Source organism: Cibotium barometz, chromosome 38 (genome assembly GCF_041138505.1).
Source record: "Cibotium barometz isolate CiBa-2024 chromosome 38, ASM4113850v1, whole genome shotgun sequence".
Taxonomy (NCBI): Eukaryota; Viridiplantae; Streptophyta; class Polypodiopsida; order Cyatheales; family Cibotiaceae; genus Cibotium; species Cibotium barometz.
In genome coordinates, this window is record NC_141083.1 from 13348896 (window position 1) to 13375124 (window position 26229).

A 26229-nucleotide genomic window follows, 5' to 3' on the forward strand; every position below is an offset into this window, starting at 1 on the left:
GAATGCTGGAGGGAGCATTTGGTATGTGTTTTTCTAAGGGAAGTTCGGTTGCAACAGCTGGGGCGGGGAGTTTTAAAAGGACAGCTCATGCGGAAAAGCCTGCCCAGGTCTTGACCAACCTCGGTACGGTTAAAATGGTGCGCTTTCGGTACGATGGACGAGGGCCAATGAAGCGGTCCTTGAGTGAAATGCCAGGACACCTAAGGAGGATCCTGGAGGGTTCTGACCAGGTGATGCATGGGCTCGCAGTGCCTAGGACACCCATGCGTATGTCGTGGAAGATTGTATGATGGACGAATGATTATTGTATGATTATTATAATCTGTTACTGGATCTCGTTTTGCTGAGACCAGCTAGTCTCAACGGAGAGTCCATAGTGATTCTGTTTTTTGAGAAACAAGGGACTGGATGGAATTTTTGAGTTATGACATCTGTAACCAATAACTGTTTGTCAATGGATTGTTTTGTAAGTTAAAGTTTTAAAGAGGAGTGTGTGCGTATCTATATTCAAAAGCAAAAGTTAAGAAAGGCATTCAATTATGGGTGGGTGAGTAATTGTCTGGTTCTACCGATTTCAATGGTTGGGTGGTGGTTGACCCATGGGCCTGATGGGGTTAGGCTGGAATCAGTGGAGTTTTAATATTAAAATTGAAATAATAGGAATATGCTTAGAACTGGAGTAGTTAAATAAAAACCTGAAGACTTTCTCAAATGAATAGATCAAAGGCTGTGCCTGAATTCAGTTAGGAAAAAAGCGTTGATTTCTTCAAGTTAAGTCTGTAATAGTTTTCCTTCTATCTGGTTTAATTAGGTGAAGGATAGTTTAGTTCTCATGATCCCGTTAGAAAATTCGTTAAGAAAATCAAAAAGGTGGGGTCCTCGTTTTTCAAGCAAGGGAAATTTTCCCGGTTTCGATTTCGGAATGACCACCAGATTAGTCTCATGCCCGGACATTCGAGGGCGAGGCCCCGAGTGGGAAACCCTGCCCCACGCAAGAGGAAGCTACTTTTGTTGCTATAACAACTGGGAATCCGGTGCGCGGAGGGGGCAGAGGGGTCTCACACATATGTTATTGTGTTGGTGAGTTGGAGTGCCAAGAAAATACTTGTCCACATTTCCTTTGGACTAGGAAGAGAAATAGAACATCATTTAAAGGAAGTAGAAGGAAAAGATGTATTCCAGAGAGTTCAGGAGATGATAATGGTACAATGAGTTGTTTCTATTGTAAGAAACGAGGGATGTGTGTGGCGTTTTATGAAGCAATGGTTTATTATGTTATGCCACACGGGACAATACATTTACACTCTTAATGTTCCACCTTGGACACCATGCTCATGAGGTCCAACTAGGCACATCGAAAGAGTCAATGGAAAAGATACGAGAGATGGTGAAGAGGGTATTAAGAGTGGATAGAAATGCTGGTGTACGAAAGGTTCAGATGTCCATTGCCAAAGAACTGGTTATGAACTCAATGGTAATTCCCCTTAAATCATCATCCCAAATTCTAAGCAAGGCAAAGCTTACAAACTACTTGGAGGAGCTCTTTCCTCTTGTAGAGAGTAAAGGGTGAGTGTCTAGTTTCATAATGGCACCTCCATGACACATGAAATCTCATTCTATGTGGTTTTACTAATGCGATTGGATGTGTATACTTGGTTCACTTCCACAACAGATTTCGTGGAATTGTGTCTCAAGGTCGTGAAGGTCCCGAGAGATTTTCTTGGGGTTATGATGATCTATTGAAGCTAAAGAGGGATAGCACATACCAATTCTTCCATGGTAGCCTATTTCCAGAACAAGGTATGGACGATGAAGTATGCTATATTTTTAATATGTCAACATAGGGACCAGCCTCAAGAGTAGATCTTGTAAGTCGAATGAGACATGATTCCAATGGAGATCTTTGCCATTCATGGGTATGCTTCAATCAAACCCACAGAGTGAAGGACTGGGTTACAATGGCCTGTCACATTTATGACCCACGTTATGTATGTGAGTACACAATATTTTGGGGAGATGTGTGTAAGACAAATAAAACTAATACACTGATGATATAATAGTGTACAAGAGATCTTAACAATTGCAACGTGCGAGATGAAAGTGGAAGATACAAATGCCCAAGTTACGTTTTGGCAATCCTTGAATGATGTGATGGGTGAAAAAATGGGCATCAACATGCAGATTTTAGGGGCTTCATAGGGTAGATTAGGGCACAAGCCAATTGGATCGTAGTTTGCCATGTGTTCAATTTTGGGAGGAGATGGCAGATCAAGAGCGGTCCTGTCATTTTCATTTTGCTCAAAGTTTACACTATCACACAAAAAGTTCATTGTGAAAAGTGAGCAAAGTACTCACTATTCCATGTGTGAGAATTGGAGAAAGGAAACGACAAGGATAGACACACTTGCCCAAATCCATAAAATTAGATAATGGTTGTAGGCTAGACATGTTTGCCAAGTGGATATTCCATGCATGGATTCATGGTTAAGTTGGTGGCAAAAGCGATTCACCCATTGGGGTAGTATACCAATGGTAATGTGAAATTAAATTAGCATGTTTAATATTAAACATCCAATGTATTTCTGCTCTCACCTAAAGAATAACCAATGAATTGACATGCACGACGGTGATATAATTGAGATAGCATCATGACCACCACAAATTTGTTTGAATGTAAGCATGGAAGCTGGCTAGCAGGTGAAGGTTACAAAGATAAGATATCTCTATATGATACTTACATCTCAAATCTGGCAAACACATTACTACAAAGTGCTTAGCAACTAGCCTTCATACAAGGGAAGCACATTGGAGATGGTTCAAGCTTGACTAAGTTGGTGACCAGGGCTAAAGCAAGAAAACACCAGGTCCATTGCATGTGGTGCAAACCATGCAAGAGGCTACTAATGGAACACCAATGTATACAGCAATAAGGACCCTAGAAGGAGATCAATGGCTGTGGTTTTGTAATAGTGATTTCACTCACACATGGCAAGTTGATACAACATCTCCCCTGTGCCACCTGAAGTGCCTAATGTATGGCCGGTTGCCCTAGGCACTAATCTTATTGGTGCTAAGGTGGAATCCCTTACAAGGGATGGATTTGTGCTGGACACTAAAATGCAGGCAATGCTACAAGTCCATGTATCCACTAGTAGGAGTAGCCAAGGTGCCATGGAGACACCCAATGCAACTCCAAGTACCGACAATAAGTGGCCAAAGTATAGGACATGTATTTCTTGCAAGGCAAAAGATCGTATAAAGAAGGCTCTTGATCTTGATCTTGTCGTACAAGTCATCACACAAGTTGAGTTGCAACCTGGACCTAGTAATATATTCTATATTGAGACAGAAGGATCCATGTCATGAGGTAAACCATATGCTGTACAAATTTTTGAGATCCCATCATGCGATTGCCTTGACTTTCAAGGGCGTTTTGACACACAAGCATCTTTCCTAGCTTGCAAACATATGTACTACGTGTACTTACGAGTAATGGGACTAAGTCAAAATGAGAACATGTTTATGCATCAGCCCAGGATTTTGAAGAGAAACAAGTATAGTTTTCACTCTCAAGGGAGAGAACATATCCATTATTTGCGTGGAGCAAGAGTGAATTCTACCTTTTGGATTTTTGTGAATATCCTACCAATATAGCATGATTTTGCATCCTTCTATTTATTAGCATGGCGTAGAATAGCAATTCGTGTATTTTTTTTATATGCTTAATGTCAGTAATCCTTTTGTACAAGATCAAATCTCAGCTACATTTCTTTTTAAATGATAATGTAACAATGATGTAACCAATTGGTTCAACAAGTATGTAGTCCCTTTATATACTTTAATGAAGTAAATAGAAGCTTCAAAAAGCTGTTAAGCACTACAATTTCCTTGAATGTCTTCAAATTTTGTAATAATTGTAGCCATGTTATCATATTTATCATAGAATACATCAATAATGGTGTATAGATGAAGTGAGTCCCGGGCCTTATGGATTGGGACAATGGTATTGTAGACCGTGTGGGTGGGAAGGCCCCCCCCATTGTTTTTTGCTTTTAATAGTGTTATTGTACCCAACATTGTCTCTGTATTGCCTACTTATTCACCCAATTTTTTTTGGTAATAATTCATGCCACTGACATATGATGCTGATCATGGACAACAAAGATCCCATCCAACTAAAAAACAACCCATCCCAATGGCATACATCCTGTCTAGCACGTATACAATCCATCCCATGCACACATCTTCCACGGAGATTCCATTCTATTATATGAATATATTGTCGGTTACTATGAGCTAGGAACTATGGAAAAGGCCCCTGAGCGAACAGGTGGTGAGCGTTCTGGTTGCCAATGATGCCATAAGTATACCAATGAATGAATGATTGGAAATAAGGATTCAACCAGAGACTTTGAGGATTGTCATCAGTGACATAATGGTTTTATTAAAGGATTGTTTTAAAGCTAGTTGATGCTAAGAAAAAGGCAATTTCATATTGGGTGTGTAAGTGGTGTGACTAAATTTATGTTTGCATGAACTTCCGGCTAGGGGGCCTTGGAACTCTTTTCCTTGGTACCCGCGACAAAACCTAACCAAATTCTTAATTGGATCCCATCACTACAGTGGTTGGGCGGCTGGCTAACCCATGGGACTGGATGGGGTTAGGCTGGACTGATGGATCCGTAAATGGAGATTTAATTTCTATTATTACGATAGATGAAGTAAATCCCGGATAGAAATTGTTCTATGGATAGGAATCAACGGCTGTGCCTCTTGATGGGGAAAAAAGCGTTGATCCCAATGATCCAAGTGCAAGTTTCTTCCTTGATTTGACCAAGTACCGTTAAAGGTGCAGTCAGATCAGTTGATCCGTAATGATCTTGACTACGTTAGAGTAAAGAGTTATCCTGGTGGAATCACCCATGCTTTCCAGGTAAAGGAAGTTTTTTCGGTTTCGGTTTTGGACAAACCGACGGATTAGTCTCTTGTCCGGATATCCGTGGGCGAGGCCCCGAGTGTGAGACCCCTACCCACGCATGATGTGCTACTTCCGCTGCTAGTAACCCGAATCCATTGCGCGGTGGAGATCGGGATCTCACAGTGGTCACATGCAACTTATACAATGCCTATACAGTCCATCTTGCACACAGACAACCTATCCCATACACACAACCCATCTCACATATAGCCCCTCCCCTGCACATGTAGCCCTTTTAGCTCACAACAAATAACCCATGGCCATACAACCCATCTCACACACATACAATCCATCTATCTCACAAACAAATAGATCCTCACGCGTACATACAACCCATATCGCTCATAAATAGCCCATCTCATGGCCATATAGTCCATCTTGCACACATACACTAATATGCCATCCCACACATATAATATGCATGGCATATCGTGGGCATACATGATAGCATGCATGACCATCATGGGGATGTTATATGTATGCACATATATAATCCCATGTTGACATGGACACACTCTTACCACCTCATCACCTCGGGTTCATGTCAGCAAAACCTTGGCACCAAAAGCTTGCCAAAATGAAAAAAGCTCGCCCCCGCCAAATGCTCGCCAAAAAAATAACATCCACGTGCGCTTTGAGTGACACGAAACTATGGCATGCTTGCTTTAGTCACTTGAATTTTGGTAGTTTGTGGTGTCTTAAAAGGTAAGAGATGGTGTCAGAGTTGCCAAAGCTTAAGGCCCCCTATCAAACATGTATTTGAGGGTACATTTTGGGCAAGATGCAACGAGAATCACTCCTAAAAGATGGATCAGTTAGGGTTGTTCAAAAACTACAACATAGTGATCTCATCCCAACACTTGGATTAATCCAATTGGCCCATTGGAACCTTAATTGGACCATAATCCAAAAACTTCTAAAAATGTAGACCCTTAGGCTAAGGTCCCTTATACCATTTTCAATTAATTCCTAATGCACATTGGAAAGTTCATTTTGAACTTCTATTTCAGGGGAATCCATTCTAGACACTAGGAGGATTTTTATATCCAAAGATATCTCAATTTTGGACTATCTCTCTCTAGGCCAAAACAGGGTAAAACAAGATCTTTCTTCTATTTCCAGAGAGGGGAGTAATTACAAGAACAGAAGGGGAGGTTCTTACACCTTTATACCTCAAAAGCTGGAGGGAGGAATCGTACAATTTTCAAAGTAGTTCACGACGTGAAACACTTTCAAAGTAGTTTACAGTGTGAAACAGTTTTTGTTTCACGACATGAACTCAATCCTGTTGTTTCACAAGAAGACCAAAACCAACGAATTGACAAAACTAAGGCTGTGAGGGTCAGATAAAGAAGGAATTTAATCTTAAGGATAAAGATTGGATCACGTGAAAATGCACTAGACTTTCACAACGTGAACTATTTTTGAAGTAGTTCACGCCGTGAAATACTTTTTGTTTCACGACGTGAACCATTTGTTCTATAGTTTCATGACGTGAACTAAGTCATTCTATTTCACGACCTGAAATATTCTCTGCTAATTCACACCTCCTAAACAGAGCGATAGAACCAGGAATTGAATCAATTTGGGTTGGATACTATCTTATCAAATCATACATACATGCACTTAAGATCTAGAAAACTCATTGAAGACGATCTTACGCATGACGATAGTGCATCAAATCATCCAGGAACTTCCTATCAAAGAAGTGTGGGATTGGGACTGTCTGCAAGCACACACTTAAGTGTCTTGAGAAACCTGACCACCGTAGAAACCAGTAGTGAGGAATTTATGAAGGGCTGCGATACATTGGGTTTGGGGAAGGTGACAAACCACACTCTCCAACTAAGTCCATTGGGATCATTGATATAGCTCAGGGATTTTTTGGTCTCCAAACCAATCATGAGATGAAGAAGCACAATTTGCTGGGGAATCCCACCAAGATACCACAATCGGACAAGTCCACGAGCCTAAGATACCAAGAAGAGCTAATATGGGTAGGGGACGAGGTCTAGGAAGGGGGGGAGCAATTCTCAAGAGACCTAGAAACGATCCAACCATGGACTTTAATGGAGCCACAAGGACAGACTTGTTGAATATTGCAGCTAAGATGGGTGATGGTCACGGAGTTGGGTTGTACTCTAGAACCTCGACCTTCCCAGATGAAACCCCATATCATCTCAAAACTAGTCCAAAAATTCTCTGAGGATGGAGATCCTATCCAGCATGTAGAGATTTTTGAATCTACATGTGAAACCTGCGGTGTGATGTGACCATGATAGATGCTTTTTCACTGACCTTAGAAGGAAAATCTCATCAGTGGTTCAGAACCCTTAAGCCTGAGGACAAGGTTAACTTCACCAAGTTAAAAAATATTTATGTGCCCAAATTTGCACGTAGTGGTGACAGGTGGAGCCCTGTGGCCCAACTACATAACATCAAACAGAAGGAAGATGAGTCTATGAGAGACTATGTTTCTCACTTGAAACACTTGAATTCAAGATGCAAAATTCAGGAAAGATTGACAGACGATCAATTGTTGCCTTGTTTCAGGAGAGGGGTTAGAGACCATAAAATGCATGATTACTTGGTACTAGCCCGGCCAGCTACCCTTGATGCATGCTGCAAATTGGCAATGGAATATGAAGATAACATGTTAGAATTTCCACAACTTGAGGATGTTAGAACATCGGCAACAACCACGACTTCGCGTCTTGAGTCAAGAAATTGGAACTCGAAGTAAACAAGTCGGACACATGACTGTGGGTGAGCTCAGCAATGTGATATTGGAGAAATTAAAGGTAAGGGAAGGAAGAGAGATGTCGGGCCATGGGCATAGTCACCTTTACCCCCACAGGGAACTGGTCTAGTGCTCTATGTGCAGACTAAACCATACCACCACTAAATGTCCGTAGGGAACTAGTGTAGTGCTCTATGTGCAGAACCATACCACCATTGAATGTCTGTAGTTAAGGTCAAGACCATTACTGTATTGTGCACATTGTGTAAAATTAGGCAATCATGACACATCATCGTGTAGATTTCCAAGGTTTCAAAATATAGCATAACTGTAAAAAAATAGATTTCCAAGGTTTCAAAATATAGCATAACTGTAAACAAATAGAGCCCCACTGGCTTTGCCGGCACCACCTGTGCAAACCACTGCCACTGCTGTACAACCCAACCCTTCTTACTTACCTAGGGGGATGTTCCGGGTACAAGACGCTTCGCCCTTTCCACCACCAATTCTACCGCCCCACAACCACCATAGGCTAAGATCAATCAAGTAGTGATTGAAGAGCCATCAGAAGATATTGAATTGGCACGTGAACTAGAATTTAGTGGGGAATACTATGAGGATATGGGTGTTGTCACGCCAGAGTATTATGTCCTACATAATAACAATCCAATACCCGTGTTTCAAACCACGGTATAGTGGAAGGGCAAGGAAATCAACTCAAATCTGAGAAGAGGACCTTTACAATGCTACGGCTGTGTGGTGGGCCACATCAAGTAGCCAAATGCCTAAATAAGAATATGACTCATACACACCAGCCACAACAAGTGGTGATCACACCCAATTACATGCCAGTGCTCACTTGCACTAAGTGTGGAATTGATCATCTGATCAAAGATTGTCCCTACAAAGCAAGTGGTTCAGCTTCTACTGCTAATCAAGCCACCATTCGTACCATTAGTGTACACTCTAGGAAGATCACGCCGCTCAATGTCCTAACACGAGCTCAAGCTCAGTTGGGTGACAAAGGGAGGAACCGGGCGGATGCTACTATTTCCAAATCTTGTCACACAAGAGAAGAGTGAAGAGATTAGGAAAGGGGGACACACGGGTTACAATCCAAGATGGAAAGAAGATACAATTAATACCAGATTCACACAATCAAAGGAAGAGGGGGGTCAAGGGATCAATCTGGAAGGTTTAGACCAGGGAAAACAAGGAGAACAACTAGCAACCCCAAAGGGGGGTGAATACCCTAATGTTGATGAAGAAATAAGGAAGTTAGAAGATGCCAAGGCCCTAGTTGAAAAGTACCAACAAATTTATGAAACTAAGCCTAGGGCCAGCCGAGTAAGGGAGGATACCATCTATCCACTAGATGTACCAACCCGCAATAGGGCCTTGAACCTACCCACCATGATTCTGGAAGAAACTGAAGCAGACTCCCAATACATTGACTAGAATGTTCGAGGAAAATGAGTTGGGGGGTTCCATTCATTCTTTCCCTGTGGAACAATACGAGACACCTCAATGGGAAGAACACTCTATATCTAAGGAACCCACGGATATAGGAAGCCTAGCAGCTATGTTATCCATGCCTGTCCAGATGCCCTTGGGTCAATTGTTATGCAATTCACCCACCCTATGGACAGATGTAAAAGAATGGGTCGAAGGAGGTCTAAGGCCAGCGGAGAATATGGATGAGGCTCTGTCACCCTTGGTAGAAAGACCCTTGAGGTATACAAAGGAAACACGAGTGGTTAAGATACCAGTTAACCAACTGGGATGCTACTGTGAGAGTGATGACACGAACGCTACCATTTCGATTCATCATAATGGATACCAGGCGTTAGCCATCCTGGATGGTGGAGCACGTGTCAGCATCATTACCAAACACTGATGGGAAAATTGGGGGAAATCGAATCTAAAAAGAGCAGATCTAATCGTTAAGATGGCTGATGGAACATCTTCGAGACCCATTGGGCTCTTAGAAAATGTGAAGTTCAGACACTTTACATTTCAATATCGTCATACATTTGTAGTCATGGACTTCTTATGCCATCTTGATACATATGACATAATATTGGGACAACCTTTCATGAGGGAATCCAAATTGGTGCATGATTGGGCTTTGGATCATGTATATGTATGCAGGGACTCACAAACATTAAAGATTGATCTAAGAGCATGGAAGGCACACCCCATGGAAGGGAAATTGTTAACGACTCGGTCACACACAACGGAGCAAACCACATCCCTATAGATATGCCAGCCCCACATAGGGGGAAACCAAGGATGAGGAGGATATGGAGATGTATGCATCACTACCTCCCCTGGATTTCTGTGAGAATTGGATGCATGTGTTGGCCACAATTGATGTGATGCAGCCTAAGGGAACCCAATATTTGGAATCTGGAAACATCCCTATGACTTTTATCTACATGGTTGATTGGTTAACCATGGATGGGAGTCAATGGAGAAGACATCAAGTACAGAAGGTACCGTGGCACGAATTCGAACGAGTAGTTAGCACATCAGGTGATGGCGGAAACCAAAACGGTACCTAGCGCGACGAAACACATTATTGCGAAGCAAACCAACGGATGCCCAATGGTTGAGTTATCTTGAGGCTACAAGGGTACATGATGAATTCTCTAAAGATTGGGGCAAAGAGTTGAGTAAAATATCATTAGAAGAAGGGAGAAATCTAGAGAAAATCACCCTTAAGGAAACCGAAACACCCAAACTTACAAAAATGGGATGCAAAAAATGCAACAAAGCCTTGGCAGAGGCAGAATGTGAGGCCAAGAACATCATGGAAAAAATAAAACAATGAGGAGAAAACGGATGTACTCTCAGTGCTGCCTAACCATTTCAAGAACTATACAATTGATGATCGAAGAGTGGTCCGGTTAACACCCACTAGGGTAAAAGAGGAAGGGCTGTCGACATCATACGATGGCCTGGCAGAAATCAAGGAGGTTGATATTGCGAAATCAGGGGAAGAAGCAAGCCCCGTATATATTGCCAAAGATTTGACCTCTGTAGAAAGCAGAAGAAGTAGAGCTTATTGCTCTTCTCAAGGAATACAAGGATTTTTTTGCCTAGAACTATAAGGAAATGAAAGGGGTACCACCCGAGGTGGTACAACATACGATTCCAATTATGAAAGGATCATGGCCTACCAGAGAGAAACCATACCAAATAAATCTAAGGTATGCAGCAATTGTAAAGGAAGAAATTGATAAGCTCATTGCTGGTGACTTTATCTATGAGATCGAACATACGGCGGATTGGTTATCACCCATTGTGATAGTGCCTAAAAAGAATGGAAAATTGAGAGTATGTGTTGATCTTAAGAAAGTGAATGTAGCCACTCGAAGGGACCATTACCCATTACTGTATACCAAACATGTCCTGGAAAGAGTGGCTGGAAGGGAAGCGTGCAGCTTCTTGGATGGGTTTTCAGGGTACAATTAGGTGTCCATATAGCACCAGAAGATCAACATAATACTGCCTTCAATACCATGTGGGGAACATTCGCTTACAAGGTTATGTCATTCGGTCTTACACAAATGCCCCGGTAACCTTTCAAAGATTGATGTGCACAGCATTTAAGGACTACTTGCAAAAGTGGTTGGAAGTGTTTATTGATGATCTATGTGCACATTCTTGATGGGAAGATCATTTGAACTGTTTGAGGAAGGTGTTTGAACGTTGCCGATTATAACAGATATCACTAGACCCTTTGAAGTGCGAGTTTTGGGTCAAGCATGGTGTGATACTAGGACACATAGTCTCAAAAAATGGCATATCCACTGATGATAGCAAGGTCAAGTTGATCTTGGAACTACCACCGCCCACCAACTACAAAGGTGTGCAAAGGTTTATGGGTCATGTGGGTTATTATCGAATGCTTCATCATATTTTATGCAGAGATAGCCAGACCCTTGTGTAAATTGATCATTGTCTTTGAGTGGACCAAGGAGTTTCAAGAGGCTTATGGTCGTTTGAAGTAAGCCTTGGCAAGCGCACCCATTTTGCGACCCCCCAATTGGGATCTTATATTCCACGTACACATCGATGCGTCAAATTTTACAATTGGTTGCGTACTAGCCCAACCTGGTGAATTCAAGTTGGACTATCCAGTTTGCTTTTCTAGTCAGTCAATTGAATGATGCAGAGGTGAACTACACCACTACTAAAAGAGAAGGATTGTCCATGGTCTACGCGGTCAAGAAATATCAACATTATCTCTTGGCTAACATATTCATATTTTTTGTGGATGAGCTCAGACAATGTGTAAGGGAGGATGAATTCATGTGACCATATTGGAAGAGTCTCATTCCGGGATAGTAGGCGGGCATTTTGCCGAAGAAATTACAGCCCAGAAGGTGCTCCAAGATGGACTTTGGTGCCCTACGTTATTTGGGGATGCCAATGAGTTTGTCAAAAGATGCGAGGAATGCCAACGTTTCATGATCCCACAAAAAAGATACAAGATGCCACTAACCCCCATCATTGTTAGGCAAACATTTGAGAAATGGGGAATAGATTTTGTGGGGCGTATAAGTCCAACAGTTCATCCCACACAAGCTCGCTACATAATCATAGCCTCCACTGATTATTTCACAAAGTGGGCGGAGGCCAGAACTTCAAGGAAAGTGGATGCACAAACAACTGCAAAATTTGTATATGAGCAAATCATATCACGATTTGGATGCCCATTGGAATTGGTGAGTGATCGCGGCTCACATTTCATTAATGAGGTGATTAATCAATTGCTTTCAGGATTCTTGGTAATCCATCGTAAATCGTCACCATACTACCCTCAAGCAAATGGTCAGGCAGAAAGTACCAATAAGATTTTGTGTACCATCCTGACAAAAACTGTGGAAGCAAGTCAAACAGATTGGAAGCATGAGCTTACAATAGCTTTTTGGGCCTACCGCACATCCTATAAGGTGGCAATAGGATATACTCCTTTTCGTCTAGCTTATGGTGTTGAAGCAATTATGGCCATGGAATATATAGTCCCCAGCTTTCTCCAACTTGCCACCTCCACCCCAACAATATAAGCTCTTCCTCAATTAATCTCCAATTACCTTAACTATGGATTAAAGGGCTGTCTTCTTATACTTAATCAGGCAGTATCAAAGCTTATTTTGCTCCCTTGGCACCTTCACTCATCTGCACTTGCTCATCATGCACCTATGACCTCAACCGATTACAATTGATACCTGGTCGCTTCTACTTCAATCAAGCATAGCTTATGGCTCAATCCAACAATTAAAGGGCTTTCTTATATATACTCTAATAATCAAGGACGCTTTTCATGAAATGGATTTCCTATCTTGCCACCCTCACTCAAATAGACAAACAGGACACTCTTCTTCACTTGCTTATAGAGTCATTGGAGTGACATGCATTTGCTTAAGAATTGCTATACAAGAACGTCTAACCAAAAATGCATTAGCTGCTGAAAGGCTAATTGACTTGGAAAAATTGGATGAAACCCAGTTGATAGCATCACACAGACTCATGGTTGAAAAGTTGCATAGAAAACATTGGTTTGATAGAAACCTCAAGCAAAAAGAGTGAAAAACATGGGACCTTGTCCTCATGTATGGTGTGGGAAGCACCAAGAAAAAGAAACTAAAATACCGTGGTCTGGGACCATTCCACGTATATCAAAAATTACACCTCAAGGGTCTGTGTCCTAATAGAGACAATTGACGGCATCCAAATGGAGGGCTATGTCAATGGGAGTAAACTAAAAAAATACTTTGGACCATTAACCCAGAAGATTCTCTTCCAAGAACACCTCTCAAAAAAATAGAAGCAATTAGCAAAAGAAAAGATCCAACAAGCACAAGACGAGGCTAAAGCTAGGCAAGCAAAAGCTAAAATACAGAAGGACCTGATTCATGTCAATATGGCGTCCATAACCCTGGTGGATGAAGAGGATCTAAACATTGAACCAGCAAGACTTATGTTGGGACTCAACAAATAAGGGCATTGCAACAAGTGTTACATTGATAGATACGGGATCGAGTCACAACCTAATCTCATATGATACTTGGATAGCCTTAGGCAAACCAAACCTGGAATACACGGATGCAAAAGTTTGTAGTGTGCACTTAACAACCAAAAAGGCCATTGGGTGTTTAAATGTTAACATTTTCATCAGTAATAATCCCTTGGTTAGAAAGGTGTTTGTAATGCATGCAGGTACAATGGAAGAGGAAATGATCTTAGGACGATCTTGGATCTGTGCCAACAAGTGCAATGTCCAATGGGAAGACAGAACAACATCGCTAACCCCATCGGTACAAAAGTAATGTCCATACCATTATGGACCTCGGCAAATCAGGGCAAACAAATTGCTGCAGAAGCGGTACTTCAGAAACCAGAATCTACACCCACCATGTTCACATTGCCTACACAAAGCCCAACATACAAGAGTACATACAAATGGGTACCCAAGGTTCACCCAAAGGGTCAACCTGAGAGGAAGGAACCAATGAATGATGAACATTCTCATGAGAGAACCCAGTTCAAAAGTCAACCATTGACACCACCTACAAAGTGACAGAAGGTCAAGAACTTGCAGAAGCCTCATGACTGCTGTCAATAGTGGATCTGAAAAGACGTCCCCAAACTTCACGGGAGAACTTCATAGGAGACCTTCATGTCCGAGAACTTCACGGGAGAACTTCATAGGAGACCTTCATGTCCGAGAACTTCACGGGAGACCTTCATGGGAGAACCTCATGACCCAAGACTTCATAGGAGACCTTCATAGGAGACCTTCATGGGAGAACCTCATGACCCAAGACTACCTTCATAGGAGAACTTCACGTCCGAGAACTTCACGTCCCCGAACTTCACGGGAGACCTTCATGGGAGAACTTCACGACCCAGAAGGAGACCTTCACAGGAGAACTTCATGGCCCAAAACTTCACGGGAGAACTTCACGGGAGAACCTCATGACACCCAGAACTTCACATCCCAGAACTTCATGGGAGAACTTCACGTCCCTGAGTCTGCAACTTCACGGAAACCTTTCACGCCTTCAAATTCACACATTTTGCTATATGGGAAGGCTCTCACGAACCATTCACTAACATACTAACACTAATTAACACAAGAAAAAAAAATGGTGGCTTCCACCAGTCATTTGACTCACAATATATGGTTGTACAGATGTCTATGTCAGAATCTTAGTCCCAGGAGCAACCACCTCCAACACAAGCCAGCAGTGCCACAGGGTCCCAGAGAGTGCCGGCAAGCTGAGGAGCAACTTCTTGGGCCCTTACACCCACTCCTTCTCCAGGGAACTCTCATCAGAAGATAGGTCATTACACCACATGGGAAAATCGCTTTGCAGTGCCACAATAGATAGGTCATTACACCACATGGGAAAATCGCTCTGCAGTGCCACAATAAGGAATGCCTCCTTCTATTGGAAGATGCGGAAGCAAAGGATAAGCTAGAAAAAGTCAGCCTTAGTAGAATGGCTAGTGTTACCTAGAGGGATCGACACACGCCTCTGCACAAAATATCTCCATACATATGACAAGAAAAAAAAGAGAGGAAAAATTACAAAGGCAAATGGTACCATGGAAGAGCTGCTCATAATAGAAGACCTTATCAGAGATGCCTTACAGCTCCTCGTCGGCGGCAGTCAAGGCCCACAGACACACAATAGATACAATACCCATCAAGGAGATGCTAAAGAGATATTCTTATAACTCCAATGGGGCAGAGTACAAGAACATCAAGGATGAAGCCACGGAGAAAGCTTTCAGGGCAATGTCTTTGATGATGCAAATCAAACAAGTTGACAGGTATAACAGGGTCAGCCTTAACAGGATTGCCAAAGCACATGAAGAAAAAGAGGACAATTGGGCCTTTTTTATACACAAAGAAATGGAAAATGATCTCAAGGCACATCAGTCCAAGAGGTCAGCAACCCATACCTGTTAACACAAATACTTAACCATGTGGCACAGCGGCGGCCAGTAAAAGATAAACCAGAGGAAAACCTGTCGCTAGCCCTAATCCCTAGTCAACCTACCGAAGCTACTACTAGAAGGGTGGATGAAGGACAAGAAGTGTTAATGGAGGCAGAACAGCTCATAAAGTCAATCAAGAAAGATCAAAAGAAGAAGACTGACAAAAGGATGAGAGGGCTACTAGTGGATGTCACCACAGAATCTCAACAATTGGAAGCGGTTGTGGCATCAGAGATCAAGACATACCAAGAGGCTCTCAAAGAAAAACTATAAAGCCCTACCATGCAGGAACAACACCAACATCTCTCCCCTCTAATAAAACAAGCCCTGCACAACTAATATTCAAAGACCTCTCCTCGCTAAAGGATTCACAACAACTAGCGGAGATACACACAAAGGAAGCTGGAGAACCAACACTGAAAGATCATACCTCAGAAGGACCAGCACACGAGGAGGCATCAATTGCACAACAAGAATTAGAGAAGCCAGCAGAATCTAGTAAGAGACCACACTCCCCAAAGATGTCCATGCAAGCAAACAAAGAAGATTGGATGAAGATGAGCCACTACCGCATATTAGTTCTTTCAAGGATATGGATTCTCAACAATTCCTCCAAGATACCTTGGAAGGCCTCGACACACTCCTCAATGATCCCCTTACAAAAATAAGTGTGGCCACTAGTACCAATTGGGAATAGGAACAGAAGTTATGGCGTTGCCATTTTTTGACAACACACATGCTGCACGATAAGAACGCTAGCCTATGGAATCAGCTAGAAGAGGCCAATGCCCAAATACAAAGTGTGAAAGATACCTTGGTGGCAGCAAAGGAAACTCATAAATAAGTAATCATAAAGAGTTTATAGGCTACAGAACAACAAGAAACAAGATACAACTCATTGGAGAGAAATAACTTGGTTTTGAGTCAAACCATTGCACAAAAAATAAATGAGAATACTGACTTTGATGCAAGGCTGGAGCAAGCAAAGGAGCAGATACAAAAGGAGATAGCTCACACAAAGAGCCTAACAACTAGGCATGCCAAGGAAATGCAGGAGTACCAGGAGAGCGCAAAGTAACTCCTCGGGCCCCTTCTCAAACTCTTACCTTGTTTTTGTCTACACTAACACTCTCCTTACTTCAATATGACATAAACTTAGCTGCTGAAGATATAGGTTTATGAGAATTAACCCTTATTAAACAAAATACCAAGCGTGATGCCGCGTGACCCAACCATCATTATGGGCATTTTGAGGGGGGATCTGATATTAACTAACCCACAAGATATCTTCTTTTTATCCTTTGCATCCAATAGTCCTCAACCTCCGTTGGTGTCGTGTCTCACAAAATTCAAAAATTTTGGACAACAGGGTCGACAAACTCGACCTATTTGTTCCAGATGACGTACCAGCAACACCAGCCAACTACGAGGTTGTGGCTAATACTTGTCAATGGGTAATCAATCACGGGTGGTTAGAAGTATATAATACCCACCAACATTTAAATCTTTGTGGGTCTACCTTACATCACCCCAGTGGGCATCCTTAAGCTATATACTAATATCCATAAGCATTTAGAAGCTATGTTTACCAATGTAACCAATAATTTTGATGCAACTCACATAAATTACCTAGATGTGGATAACAAAGAAACCCTTGAAATTCAAACCTTTTTCCAAGCTCATAAACCACGCCACCCCCTAGTTCGTGTCACGGTGAGGATCAGGGTCCATCTTCTTTTTTTAAAAACACCTACCCTATGTATACTAATATCGCCAAGTAGGCTTCTTGATCCCTATCCAAGCATGCCTCCTACTACTTCTTCACAAGCTAGATGCATCTACTCTTCCTTCTCCCCACCAACAGATTTAGAATTTCCCACTAACACTCTCGCCCCCGAGGAGATAATGGCACTTGTTCCATCTCCACCAAGGCAACCTCAAGAGAGGTACGTAATATGCCTCCATTTGACCTTACACTGACAATAATGTTTTGGATTCCATGACAGCTGCAGAATATGAAGAGTTCATACAATAAGGCAAACCACTATTAAAGCCAGAGCTTACGTTCAATGCCCTGATGCATTGTACCCCGTTCGATCCTACAAGCAAGATTCTCCTAGAGGCATATTCTGCAGTCACCCCACACGGCAACATCATGTGCCGTACCCTCTCCGGGCCACTCGTCCAGAATTATAGGAATTACTACCATTGGCTGGAGAGGGAACATTATGGGCCAATGTAGCAAAACACACAAAGCTCCATCTCTCAAACTTGTTGGAACTTTGACTAGTTACTTTTATGATCAGTTATTCTTACAGAAGATGGAGGAGGAAACATCCAGTGCACACAAGAGGTGGATACATTACCATCCACACAAATAAAGAGGCACCACAATTGCAGGATTTTAGAGTGCAACCTTCATGGAGGAGAAGGGAATTTTTAACAGTCACATTGAATACAGTAGCATTTACATGAGTGCGCTGCCAACATTACGAGTGGATCCACTCTACATGCCTATCAAGGGAGGTGGACACCGATGGAGTTTCAAGCAGCAAAAGAGAGGGATTCTCATATCTGCTACAATTTTCCAATATTTAACCCAGCAACATTTGCCAGTATTCAAGCACAAAGACAACTACTCAATTGGATCAGAACTTGGCGAAAAATGCCAGATCCTACAATTGTAGCTAGTGTCAGGTTCGTGAAGTTATTAGTGGTTCTGATAGACCAACCTAGAGAACCTTATGATGGCTAGGAGGCTCAGCATCTATAGTTTGACATGAACCAAGGGCCATCAGACCGAGGTATAATGCTATATTACCATTGTCTAAGATGTCTTCCAGGTTATATGCACATAACATTTGAAGACATGATCGACACCAGGTTCTGGAAGTCCCATTCGGCATTCTGGTGTGCACACTCAGGAAACTTCAGTCTCGCTGCAGTTTCTATCGCCATGAATTCGGTGACCAGGCCTTTAGACCTTGGTAAACAGGTTCTGAGGACAGAACCTACTTCAGGAAAGGGGGAATGTTAATCCCATTTGGATTAACACCATGATCCTCAATTGAGGAAATTAATAAGTGTTATGTAAATACACTATAAAGGTTGTACATTATGAGACATTGGCCACCCAAGGCCTAGTTAGCACGTTTTGGGCGCCCAAGTATGAATAAGGGCCAATTGTATATAAGATATTTTCTCATGAAAGGACACAATCCCCTTTGTGCTATTGAGAGCTCTTCCTTTGTACTTGTGAGAGAGTGAGGAGTGAGAGCATTCTAGCATTGTGCCTCTCTCATGCTTGTGTGTTTATGCTTGTATGAGAGAGTGAGAGAGAGTGTGTGATTGGCCTATGTGATGGTGGGAGCAACTCCACGGTGACAGTGTGGAGGTGGAGGTTGGAGTTTGAAGCATACATGCAAGCTTGGAGGCTTCAAGAGACACAAGCTCAAAGCATTGGTAAGTACCCCACGACGGTTGTGTTTCATTGCTCATCCATTAGGTGAATGTGTAGAGTTCCCTCTTGGAGGTGTGGTTTAGCATAACATCCACATAAGAAGGGAATGTGCTACAATGACAACAATAGCACACATGTGTCAAAAATACAAAGCCTGCATTGAACCCCTAAATGTTAAGGATATATTTGATAGCCACATTTCAACTCATCAACCAAATAGAGAATGATAAAAAGGACATGGTGAATTCAAACATGAAATTAAGTGCCGGTGTCCAAACTACATATGCAAAGGAGAAGTCAAATACCCAAGATAATAATAGTCACCCATTGCCACATACAATGAACAAGGAACACTCTATATGATAGAGATAAAGACACAAGAGGAACAAGGAATGTCAGTCTAGTAGAAAAGCACCACACCAAACGTAGCAAAAGAAGTTAGATAGGGACTGTGAAAGCTCACTAGTCATCATAGGGGTTCACCCTTGCATGAGCATTGACCTCATCCTCCAAGTGCTCATCCGCTAGCATCCTGAAAGAAGAACCTTCACTCGTGTAGCTGCGCAAGTATGGATCTATGTGGCTAGAGATGATGGCATCATCTGAAACACATGATCTCCCTGAACGAAAGCATGCCTTTATTAGAGCAAGTGCTGTGCCACACCCTAACTCCAAGACAATACCCCATGGATGACATAACAGCTCCAAGAAGCATGACAGAAATGTACAAAGCCTCGAATAATGGTATGTTGGCTGGAGCAAAAGTGGGTGCAAACATTCCCCTTTTGCAAACCAGGTATACCCATCATAGAAGTAAATTAACCATGCAACAGAGTCCAATTACTTAACACTATAGAAACATCAATGCAACAATCATTTAATGAAACCTTAGTGTCACTGATCATAGTCCTCCAAAATATTTGGTTGAATCCTAATTTCCAATCATTCCTTCATCGGTGTACCTATGGCATCATTGGCAACCAGAATGCTCACCACCTGTCCCTCAGGGGCCTTTTCGATAGTTCCTAGCTCATAGTACCTGACAATATATTCACTTATAAAAATCAAGATGGAATCTCCATTGAAGATCAGCAAGATCAACCAACAGATCCATATAAAAGAGCCATGGACTCATCTGTTGAGGACTAGCAAGGTCCATCAACTAGATCCATGCCCGGTTTCAGAAAACAACTCTTACTCCTTGTTCCAATATCTTCTGCGACGCACGTGTGGGTATCTTTGGCGACCCAGAGCCTGAGCACCGTATGGTCAGCACCCTTTAGGATCCTTTGCAGGTCACCTAGCGCTTCACTCATAGACCGCTTCCTTGGTCCCTCATCCACCGTACTGGAAGCTCACCATTTAAATCGAACCGAGGTTGGTCAAGACCTCGGCCGAGCTTGCTACGCGAGACGTCCTCCGTTGACTCTCTATCAGCTATTGCAACTTTATCAGTTAGGTCTCCACACGACCTCATTCTCAAGACGGTCAAAATGCTTCCCCAGCATTATTGACATAAAACAGTCATTTAAAAATAGGTCATAAATACAGTTTCTATAATGAACTCTCGTCTTTCACATTGTTCCACATCGTCCACATTACTTAATCCATATCCAATTCATATGTATTCCTATCATTAAATAACTTCAATTGTATTAGAAAGCCATTCAATTGAATGCTTCTCAAGCTTGAGAGGGGTTGAGAAGAGAGAACATTTGGAGATTTTTTTAAAAAAAGACCATAAACCACACTTTACCTCCTACATTGCATGATTCTTTAATCAAAGTAGAGGCCCCCAACCAATCAAACAATTGGTTTGGTACGTTGATGAAGACTCCAAGGAAGAATGAAGAGAGAGAGAAACTCCAATCTCTCCAATTTGTAGAGGATTTTTAGAGGATAATTGTAAGATTCCTCCTCAGGCTGAATATTGATTAAGCCTCTACTTCAATCCCTTGTAATCATTCTACGTTTCTGAATACAGGAAAATATTATTTTTTCTTGTTTTTCCTAGTGAGATAAAAATTTCTAGAGAGTGGTAAATTAATATTGGGATATTTTTGGATAAATAAATTCTACAGATATCAAAAAAATGTTTCCCTCAAATAGAAAATCAAAATAGATTTTCCAAGGTGCAGTTGGAATTAATAAAAATTGATTTAGAAGACCTTAGCCTAAGGGTCAAGATTTTTGAAAACTTTTTTGATTATGGTCCAAGTAAGGTTCCTATGGACCAATAAGATTAATCCAAGTGTTGGGACAAGATAAATCCAAAGAATAAAAGAAAATATCCAAAAATGAGTAAATGCCCACATAAGATGAAGAGTTGACTAAGTACTAGGTTTATTAGTTAAAAATTATGAAGTATTAATAAAAAAAATAAGATATTTTGGAGTAATCATTCATTTTTGTCACATGGGTAAGGAAAAGGGGGCCCTTCAAGGAGGCACCTATTTCACATATGTGGATGAGTTTTAAACTAAAAAATAATAGGATAGTTTTATCTCTCCTCTCTCCTAAATCAGACCAAATAAAAAAGGGAGCCAATTTGGTCCAAAACTTGTCCAAAATCAGCCAAACTGAAGCTAGAAAATTCTAGAACTCAGTTGGACTTAGTTAGTGGCCTCCCTCACCTATAAATAGACCCTCATTCCTTTGTATTCTCATCTATGAACTAAACGATGCCGATATTACTCTAAGTTAAGCTTATTTTCTATTATCCTCTATTATCCTCTAAAAACCCTCTACAAATTGAAGAGATTGGAGCTTCTCTCTCTCTTCAATCTTCCTTGGAGACTCCAACACATACCAAACCAATTGATTGGTTGGGGGCCTCTACTGTGATCAAAGAATCAAGTAGTTTAGGAGGTAAAGCAGCATGGATTATTGTCTTCTTTTTCCTAAATCTCCAAATGTTTCTCTTCTCAACCCCTCTCAAGCTTGAGAAGCATTAATTTGAATGGATTTTGAATACTATTGAAGTTCTTTAATATATTGTAATGAAGAAATACATAAATTTTCATTTATGCTTAATTTATAATGGTTCTTAAGCATTTCTCTCTCCCCCCTAAAGAATGGTCATTCCTATGACCTATTCTCAATTCGAATGAAGCTTCTCATGAAGCATTTCTCTGATCTAAAAGTAATTTCTATGCTTGTCTAATTAGAGGCCAAAATAATGTCTTTTTAATACTTTTATGCTATTAAATTTATGATAAAATTAAGAATCAATCCATAATTGGATAATGATCCAATTAGTGGTTATTCTAATCACATGAATAATACTTTTATGCTATTAAATTTATGATAAAATTAAGAATCAATCCATAATTGGATAATGATCCAATTAGTGGTTATTCTAATCACATGAATAATACCAAACTTTATTCTTTCAAATTTATTGAGAATTACCAGTAATAGCAGCGCAGATATGGCAAAATTTCTGTAAAATTAGCACATAAATCATTTTCATTCATAATATGAAAAGAGGACTTCCTACGATTAATCATCCTAGACTAATTGAATGATTCTCATTATAATCATGGAAAATTAATTTTTACGTTTATGCATAAATAGTTAATTACAAAAAAGAGTAATTTTTTGTAATCCATTTTTTAATGTTAAAGGAGTAATCCCCATGAAAATGGAAATCCATGTACTCCAATGAAGTAAGAGAAAAATTGTGATGCTAAAATAATGCATACTTTATTTAAAAATTAAATAAAGCATACTTTATTTAAAAATTAAAGAAGAATTTTAGTTAAATTTATCTTTTTGCATAGATAAATTTTAAATGATGAAAGAGGAATTCCCACTATATTGGAATCCAAATATTTAAATGAGAAAAGTGTAATTCCTAGTGTAAAGGAATTAATGAAGATTTTTATTTAAATTTTTAAGAGAAAAATTATTTAAATTTATCTCTTTGCATAGATAAATTTTAATGATGAAAGAGGAATTCCCACTATATTGGAATCCAAATATTTAAATGAGGAAGTGTAATTCCTAGTGTAAAGGAATTAATGAAGATTTTTATTTAAATTTTAAGAGAAAATTTAGTTAAATTTATCTTTTTGTATAGATAAGATTAAATGATGAAAGAAGAATTCCCACCATATTGGAATTCAAATGTTTAAATGAGAAAAGTGGAATTTTTAGCTTAATGGAATTAATGGATATTTTTATGTAATTTTTAAGAAGAATTTTAAGTAGATTTAATTTATGGTAAAAGAGGAATGCCCATGATAATTGGATTGCACTCATTGAAATGAGAAAAAGAAGGATTTCAAGTTTATTCAAAAAAATAGGTATTGATATTTTAGTTAAAAGAAGATTTTTTATGATATTTAAGAAAAGATGGATTTGAATTAAATTTTAGTGTCCAAAGATGAATTTCCACCATAATTCTACCTAATGAATTAAGGCTGAGAAATTATGTGGCAAAAGGAATATCTTTGGATATTTTAATTGGTAAAATCACTAAATTGATATTTACGCAAAATCTAGATGTTTAGTTGAAAGTAATCCTTGTAGAACTAAACCGAATGAATTTGGTTAGACTACGTGAGGGACGGACAGTAAACCTAATTATCCTTCTCTCGATCTGAATCAGACAAAAAGTTCGTGACCAATTCCAGTTACTAAATCCAAAGAATAGACTACAGAAACTAATCTAGTTTTTCCTTGACCAAACTCACCAAGAATCTAGTTGGACAAATGGACAAAATGATGGGTAGATTACCCTCATGAGAGATCAAGGATCCTCATTATGAAACTGGGAATTATGAAAAAAGGGTTGTCGGAACCGATCTCAAACTGGAATTTTACTTGCATTGGAACCTCTGTTTTTTCATTCAAAGGACTGTTTTACACCAGAATGCTGGAGGAAGCATTTGGCTTATGTTTTTCTAAGAGGAGGCTCGTTGGAATAGCTGGTGGGGAGTCGTCAAGGGACGTTGCTCGCAGCAAACCCTGTCAAGGTCTTGACCAACCTCGGTACGGTTAAAATAGTGCGCTTCCGATACAATGGGCGAGGATCAACGAAGCGGTCCTTGAGTGAAGTGCTAGGACACCTAAGGAGGATCCTAGAGGGTTTTGACCAGGCAATGCACAGGCTCGCAGTTGCTATGACACCCATGCGTACGTTGAGGAAGATTTCGGATGGACAAAAAGGAAAGATTTTTGAGAACCAAATTTTGATACTAGACCTCGTTGGTTGGCCAGCTGGTCTTCAACAACGGAGAGTTCAAAGGATACATTTTTGTAATATAATGGACTCGAAATTTTGGAAAATGATGATCAAAAATATTATGATTTCTATTGAAGGATTGTTTTCAAAGCCAGTCGAATCTGTTATAAATGGCAATTTCATATTGGGTGTGTACGTGGTATGCCTACCTTGATTTTTGCATGAATCGCTGGCTAGGGGGCCTGGAAACTCTTTTCCTCAGTACCCGGGCAAAAACCCAACCAAATCTTTATAAATGAATCCCACCAATTCAGTGGTCGGGTGGTTGGCTAACCCATGGGCCGGATGGGGTTAGGCTAGATCGGAGGATTCTTGAGAAACAACTAGATACGATTAGGTACGTTATTTAGTTTTAAATCTTGAGAAGACCTTGTTCTATGGGAGGGGATCTTCGGTTGTGCCTCATAAATGAGGAAAAAAGCGGTGATTCCATGGACCAAGTGCAAGCCTCTTCTTGATCTGACGGGTTGTTGCAAGATCAGGGTGTCCAGTTTTATCCAGTTTCTGCTGCACTGGGACAATGCTTGGAGAGCAAATTTTGGGAGGCAATGTACTTAAAATGAGATCAAGCAAATAATAGAAAATACGCTTGCCCTTAAATTAACCCAATATAACTTAAATTAATATAAATTAGTCTAATTAATCAAAATTAATCAAAAATATGATGAAATGATAAACAAATAATCTTTCCATACTTAGAGTGATCCAATTTATTTTTCCATAGATGCACCATTACAAGTACACTAGTCCCTATAGGTTTTAGATGATTCACTTAAAAAATGTAATTTTACTAATTAGATTATTAATATTTACAGGCCTTCTGATAGTCTGGAAGAATTTTGAAAAAGAGATCATTAAAAATCCAACCATTGGATTTGCAATTTTTACTAACCACCACATTCTACTAATGTCTCAGTATCTACCCACTCTTTTGACCTACAAGATTGAGGATTTTAAGTGGTAGCTATTGTGGGTACAAAAAGTGGCGTATATTATAACACTTTAAAGACCTTGAAATATTTAAAGAAAATAGACAAATATCTTAAAATTTTCTCAAAAAATCAAGTTAAGCTCCATATTATGTGAAGATCTAAGGTACAAAGTGGGAATCTCATATGAGTTTATATCTAAAAGATATTAGCATTTTATGGAATCAATTTAAATTTGGGACAGGGTGTATACATTGACTTTGTACCTAAGAAAATGAGGACTTTTGACTATCTAATGCTTAATCAAATTATGCAACTATATTTCCAACTTTGAATATGATGTTCCAACAAAAGAACTTGAAATGAAATTCCTTCATTTACAGGGAGAGATTAGCCACTAAACGTAAACAAATGCCTGTTTTTTTATTGTTTACAGGGTGCCTGAGTGGACAAAACTGGGCACCCTGATCTTGCAACCACCCTGACCATGTGACTTCAGGTTTGGTCAGATTAGTTTATCTAGTTAAGAATTGACTCGTTAGAGTAATTTTCGTGTTAGAAGATTTTTCCCAATTGGTGGAATCACTCGTGCCTTCCGGGCGAGGGGAGTCTTCAAGGCTAGCCTCTCGTCCGGGCCGCCGCCCAGGCTAGCCTCTCGTCTCAAACATCCACGGGCGAGGCCACGAGTGTGTGGACCCCGCCCCGCGCAGGAGGTCGACGTCGCTTCCACCGCCGGTAGGAGCCCCAAAGCGGGCGGGGGACCTCACAGCTGCTGGTATCAGAGCTTTGTTGAAAGCTAATAAGGATAAACGAATTCTTATCAGAAATTGATAAAAACTCAGAAAAGATATTTTTCAT

At 40.5% G+C, this 26229-nt stretch overlaps 1 pseudogene; it reads right to left on the minus strand.

The window, feature by feature from the left end:
• Window positions 1-26229, minus strand: part of LOC147616370 (uncharacterized) — a 301034-nt pseudogene that overhangs the window by 16866 nt on the left and 257939 nt on the right.